Source organism: Morone saxatilis, unplaced genomic scaffold (genome assembly GCF_004916995.1).
Source record: "Morone saxatilis isolate NCDOM2014 unplaced genomic scaffold, NCSU_SB_2.0 Contig17, whole genome shotgun sequence".
Taxonomy (NCBI): Eukaryota; Metazoa; Chordata; class Actinopteri; family Moronidae; genus Morone; species Morone saxatilis.
The window spans coordinates 20,180,878-20,187,444 of record NW_023339729.1 but is presented as its reverse complement, the minus strand read 5'-3'; the positions used below and the strand labels follow the sequence as shown (position 1 = coordinate 20,187,444).

General features: G+C 38.7%; 1 protein-coding gene across 2 annotated transcripts in view; it reads right to left on the bottom strand.

The window, feature by feature from the left end:
• Window positions 1-691, bottom strand: part of smad1 (SMAD family member 1) — a 17,639-nt gene extending 16,948 nt beyond the window's left edge. The window contains exon 1 of one of the 2 annotated variants that reach the window (XM_035660069.1): window positions 630-691. The gene's annotated coding sequence lies outside the window, so the exon portion shown is untranslated. The remainder of the gene's footprint in view (window positions 1-629) is intronic. The other variant, XM_035660070.1, reaches the window with a different exon arrangement.
• Between the last annotated feature and the right edge of the window lie 5,876 nt (window positions 692-6,567).

Below are 6,567 nucleotides of genomic sequence, written 5' to 3'. Positions count from 1 at the left end.
GATAAGTCGATTAATCGATTAGCTGAGCGTTGTTTGATCATTTGAATGATTTGCCAAAGAAACATGCTACATCTTCGCAGTGTCTTGCTTCTGCAAATGTGAGGATTTGTCACTGATCACTGACTTTCTCTGGGTTTTAGCCATTTTAAGACATTTCTCACAGTTCGCAGACTAAACAATTCACTGTGTATGACACCAAATCCCCATACCATGTGTTTAATAACGGCAGTTCAGTCTCTCTCCCTGAATAACCAGTTTATGCAGCAGTAGTATGCCCATACATTAACTAGTGCTTCAACTGATACCAGCATTAGAGTGATTTAACCTCAATTAATGGCGTTTTTAAGTGTCCAGCACTAATACAGTATCCCCACAATAACCCGTAAACTAGCCTACATTACTGCAACATTATAGCATTTCTCTTATCGAAACGTTCAACTCCAGTCTGATACTGTGAGTAGAAAAGGAAGAGGAAAAAAAAAAAAAAAGTTTGAAGCTGCCAACTGACACACTGTTGATAACCGCTGGGATCTACTTCCTCACCAACAGGAGCCATGCGCACTGTAACGATGAGATAACGCTGATAGAGATTTCATTTAACATGTTAGAAAAGAGAATAAAAGTTTTACCTTTTCTTTTTTTCTTTCACTGCTCACTCTTTCTGTGTGTCTGTGTCTCCTCCCGTGTGCGCTTGCTCTCTCTCTCTCTCTCTCCCTGCCTGTCTTGGGTCTGCTCGGCCTGGCGTCAGTGAGTCGCGGAGCCGTCTCACCCTCCGCTGAGCGCCAGTATCAAGCCGCGGGATGCAGCCCTGACAATAACAAGACCTACTTTTCACACATCCAACATCTTCATTCACTGTGTGGAAATTGATTATGTAACTGTGAGACAATGCGGGTTTTTTTTTTTTTTTTTTGGGGGGGGGTTTGTAGCTTAATACGAAGAGCTTTCTGGTCAGCTGTCGGAGTTGGCTGTTAAAAAACTTTCCTGTTGAAGGTCGTGAAATGTTGCTTGTTTCTGATGTAGTTTGGACAGAAAGAGGCTCAGAGGATCCCTGCAAAACGTTTTCTTTTTTTCTTTTCTGCATGTATTACCAGTAAATGCACAATTAGGGAATTTAAGGACTTTTTCTTATCTGATTTGTCACTGTTTTAAACCCCAAAATGCAACCAAAATCATGTTAAATGGGGACTTATAGGACACACACAGGCTGTCCTGCAACTCCAGGCTATCATTGAGCATGCAGAAACATTAATTCATCCTCCGAATCTCTGATTTCACTTATTAAAACAACTATCCTCCTCCCAACTTGTCCAGTAATCTCTTGTAGTAATTTTAACTGACAGACAGGCAACTCTGTGGTTTATCTGTAGTGAACTCCTGAACTGCACCATGTTAAGCCTGCTTCTCAGTTCCCCCCCTTGCTTTGATTGTGATATGATAAGCACTATTTATGTTGTCAGGAGAACAAAAGTGTCAGAGAGCAAGGGGTAAGCAGAGGAGCATGCTTACACATGCCATCATCTCAACTTCTCACCTCAATACAATAATGCACACACACACGCACAACCTGTTCAGCCCTGATTCCTGGTGAGTGTACAGAGGAATAATTGTGCAATGTCAAAAGTGAAACTTCCAACAGTTCTTCAAACCATCTCATTAATATTGCATGGTAATACATACAAATAGCCTCCAGGCAGGGCAGCAGCAGAGGACATAAAGTGTCATTTCCTCCAGAAGTAAAGTAAATCAGTCGGCGTCACAGATAATGTGAGTCATATTTAGAACATTTTTCAGCACAACTTGAGATGCATTTAGAAATTGTGCAGTATTTTATCTGATTGTGAAACCGAGATGAAGAGGTGAGTTCCCTGTCACAAGAAGGATATGTAGCCTTATCAGAGCACAAGAATGATGCAAAAAGCCATGCAGGTTTTAAACTACACACTATAGATAGAAAGATAGGAAGTTAAAATACCTTCATGGTACAATATGTCACCTTAAGGTACTACACAAGGCTACTTTGAGTGAATATTATAACAATACAGGGTTAATTACTACTATAAGTGTCAAAAAACAGAAACCTTTTTCCACTGAAGTGATACAAAACACTAGTAAAGTCTTTTCAGTTTATTTTAATTAAATTTTTTTTTTTTTTTGCGAGTTCCTTAGTCAAGTTCAGGGTTGCCGCGGTGAGTGGGACTAGATTATCTTGAGGACAGGCGGAGGGAAACGTTTCAGAGCGGAGGGAGGCTCCTGGCGTAGGTGACGTCACGGCGCTGGCGACAGAATGTCTGAGTGAGGCGGGAGCGAGCTGCACGTGAATAAATCTGGGAAAACAGTGCGAGGAGAGAGAGAGAGAGAGGGGGGGGAGAGAGGGAGGGAGAGAGGGGCGGGGAGGATGGTGGTGGTGGTGGTGATTATGTGTAGGAATAGAAAGAAGGCTCCCCAAACTTTTTTAGATGAAGGATTCCCTCTTCTACTACTACTACTACACTACACACTACACTACACACTACACACCCACACACACACATCATAACTGCACTTTCATTTCACCACAGACACCTCAGGAAGAGGCTGCTGAGTTTACACAGACCTTATCAGGGTTTATTGCATCATTTTTTTTTATCTCATTGTGAGTGTAATCAACAAGTAATATATTCTCAGAAAGATAGTTTTGCTTTGATGTTTGTACCGCGCCCATCTTGGTGTTAACACTAACATTTCTCTACCGCAGGACTGAAAAGTGACAAAGTCTTTAATGAAGTAGGCTACGCTTACTACTACTTACACTTTCTTTGGTATATTTCCATTTTATGCTATTTTATTTGCACATTATTTACTACATTTCAGATGGACCTATTGCACTTTTTATACCATTACATTAATCTAATTATAGTTATTGTGTAGATGAGTTTACATACAGAGAATATAATTAGTCTCATGAGCAATCTGGTGAAATGTTGATATTTATCTGTGGATATATTTGTTAATTTATGATACATTCAGTCGGAGCCAGTCTTCTTTTTATTGTTTTGTTTTTGTGTTTGTCTTTAGAGTGCGTTAAATAGTTTTATCTACAGTATGTGCGTTACGATGTGTTGTGTCAGTGTATTGTATTGTGTAATGTGAGTGTGTATATTTGTATTGTCACCATGAAAACTGTGTGGACCCCAGGAAGAACAGTGACTGTTATACAGAAGCTAATGGAGATCTAAATAAACAAACAAGCATTGTTATGTATTACCCAATAATATATAAGGTCACTGAATTAATGTCTATTTTCACCAGCTACAACATTAAGTAAAAGTAGCAATACCTTGTTGTAAAAGCACTCAATTACAAATAAAATTCATCTTGTAGGGTAGTATTTGTACATTGTGGTATTCTACTTAAGTAACAGATCTGAATACTTCTTTTATATTAAGGACATTTCACTCAAAGGAACCTGAGAACTGCAAAACCAAGTTATACACAGGGCCCTCACCAGGACAACAAGTTATGCATTTTATTTTCCTTTTTAAACAACTGATTTTATTAATTAACCATTTTATCTAACGCTAGGTCTAAATGTTCTCCACACTGCCAGGAATAAAATTGGGGAAATAAAAAATCCTTTATTTATTTACTTGTTGGTCTATACATTGAGTCTGACAAATACCGGACTCAGCCTATAAAATATCCAACAAGATTTGTTGGCAAATTTCATTACCTTGCTGAAGAGTGTCGGCCATCCTCCCTCTGTGCTGCATAAAACAGCCGCTGCATGCAAATATTAGCATTTTTAAAGTGGCTGACATTAAGCAAACTATATTTTACATTACATCACAGAAGTTCGCTAATGCAGTTGCTGGGATCAGGACAATGTAAGCACTAAAAATGAAAATCAATTACCATTGCTTATGTACTTTACTTATGTCCTTATTATGGTTGTATCAGTGGCAAGGCACCTACCCAAACTATGACAAAGAGAGACCTTCTCCAGTAATGCAGTAATGGCTGTGACAGCTGATGCTGTAATGGCTGTATCTCGCTTTGATTATTCACACATGAAGACTGATAAAACAGGAAAACAAATGTGTTTCATACATATTCTGAACAAAGAGAGGCTGCTGCTATTTACTTAGAGTGGCCTTGCACTGTTTGGTAGGAACTGAATATGAATGCATTTAGGTGACAGTCTCCATTGTTGAGCCATCACACAGCAAGACACCAACCACGGATGGAGAAGGGAAAAGGCCAACAGAGGGGGCAGCTCCTTCGCCGTTCTCTGCTGTCTAACATACTAACTTGTAGTAGATGTCACTAGTGAGCCAACCTTAGGTCACCTGTACTGCTGCTGAAAGAGACACAGTCGGCACCCTGTGAATCTTAAGTATAGATAATATAAAATACTTTTCAGGCAGTAAGAGAAGTTCATCTCAACCTGATAGAATGGCAAACAAAAGAATGTGGCAGACATCAGACTTTCAAATTCAAACCTTGTGGTCCTGCTGCAGGCTGGAGACTTGAAGCTCTGTCCACCTCATATATGGCTAAACTTCTTGTGTTTCCACTGGCGTAGTTCGACACCTCCAACATCCACATCTGGCAATGTTCATGGGGTTCAAGGCTGGCAAAAGATCATCAACGGCACCAGAATAACAATAAAAACTGCAGCACCTTTTGGGAATTCACATTGACTAAACTGGGAATAGTCAAGGATTAAACTGTAGATCTTCTGGTCTCTTGTGTTCACACTTTTTTTTAATCAACAAACCAAGATGCTTACAGCTCTTTGAATATGATTTTCCCACGCAGGTGCATTTAGTGCTAAAGATTCAGATTCAGGTCACCAAAAGTGTCCCAACAAGTTACCGGTCAGTTCATATAACTTCATGCTTAAAGCTCTTGGTACATTTGTAGAAAGCCAATATGAAGCAGAACTGGACAAGAACTGCTGTAACAGGTGATAATGTCACATGTTTTTCTTTGGTTTGGAATAAATGATCCGGATTACATGTCTGAAAGTATCATAGGCGTTTAAAGCTCTACTCAAGTCAATTTAGATTTAAAGGTGGTTAGGCAATTCTGGAGACCATAATAATATAGTAACGACACAGTGAATAATGTAACTAACGTTAGCCTTGTGGTGGGCTAGCAAACTGTCGCTACAGTTGCTGCTGCACAGCTATAATGCAGAGAGGAAGAACCAGGAAGAACCTTCACATCATATCTTTGCAAACTAGAAAGTCAGCTGAAAGTCTTTGGGTACGTAATGTAACATTTCCTGACACACAAATCGTAGCTGGAATAACTAGTTAGTGTTCAGTTCATTCTACTTTGTTTGTTTCCCTTTTACAGAGCCAGGGCTTTGTACAACCACTGAATTTTTCTTTAGCACGCAAAGAGTGGAAAGCTAGCAGACTTCGAGGTGATCTTTGCTGAATCTGACAAAAAAGTGTATTCGATTAGAATTGCTTGCATCTGGTCAACATCAGCTATGATTGGATTGTAATGAATTTAAAGGACCACTGTGTAGGATTCAGTGGCATCTAGTAGTGAAGTTCCAGATTGTAACCATCTGAATACAACTCAGCCTTCCAAGCATGTAGGAGAAACTATGGTGACAACAAAACTTGCTTTATCTACAGCCAGTGTTTGGTTTGTCAGTTCTGGGCTATTGTGGAAACATTGCGGTTCAACTAAGAGGACTTGCTCCTTCTGTAGATAGAAACATCTCGTTCTAAGGTGACGAAAACACAATGATTCTTATTTTTAGGTGATTATATACAAATAAAAACATACCTATACATATTATATTCTAATAGATCCTCTAAGCTGGTGCGGACACTAACAAAATGGTGGCATAAATGACAAAAACGACAGCAGTGTGCCAATAAAAGAGGGGGAGAAGAGTTTTGTCAGTTCTAAAGGTTTCCAAGCCTTTTTAATGCATTCAGAAGGCCTTGGTGCAGCACTATTTATTTATTTTATTTTATTTTATTTTATTTTTTTTTGGCAACGTAACAAGACGTAAACACAATGCTAAAATAATATATATATATATATATTATAAAGTAGTTTGTTAGCAGACAGTTTCTTATTTACAAATCTAGGCATCTCGACACAGAGCAACATTAGCAGTCATTAGGAGTCATTATTTTCCCTTAAAATAAAATCAAAATTTGATCACAAAAAGAACAATGGATCAAATGACTATGTGAAAGAGGTCACTCTATAATATTACCTGACTCTGTAGATATATGCATATATACAGATACATATGATTAAACAACTAAAATAAAATAATACAAATAAAAATAAATAATAAAACCCCAAATATAACACACCCACCCCCTGGATCCAGAACTCCATATCTCAGTCACATATTACATCTGAAACTCACGGAGGATAGTTAAGAGTGCCAAGCCTCTATTGCTGACTCTTTTGCTCCGTGGACTTTAGCTGTCGACAACTCCTAATAGACAATATCCAAATATGTTAAAACCCATGCTCGAAATGAGTGCAGCAGGCGAACAGATCAATCTAATCTTAAACAACTTAGAGAGGTTAAAGGCAACCATC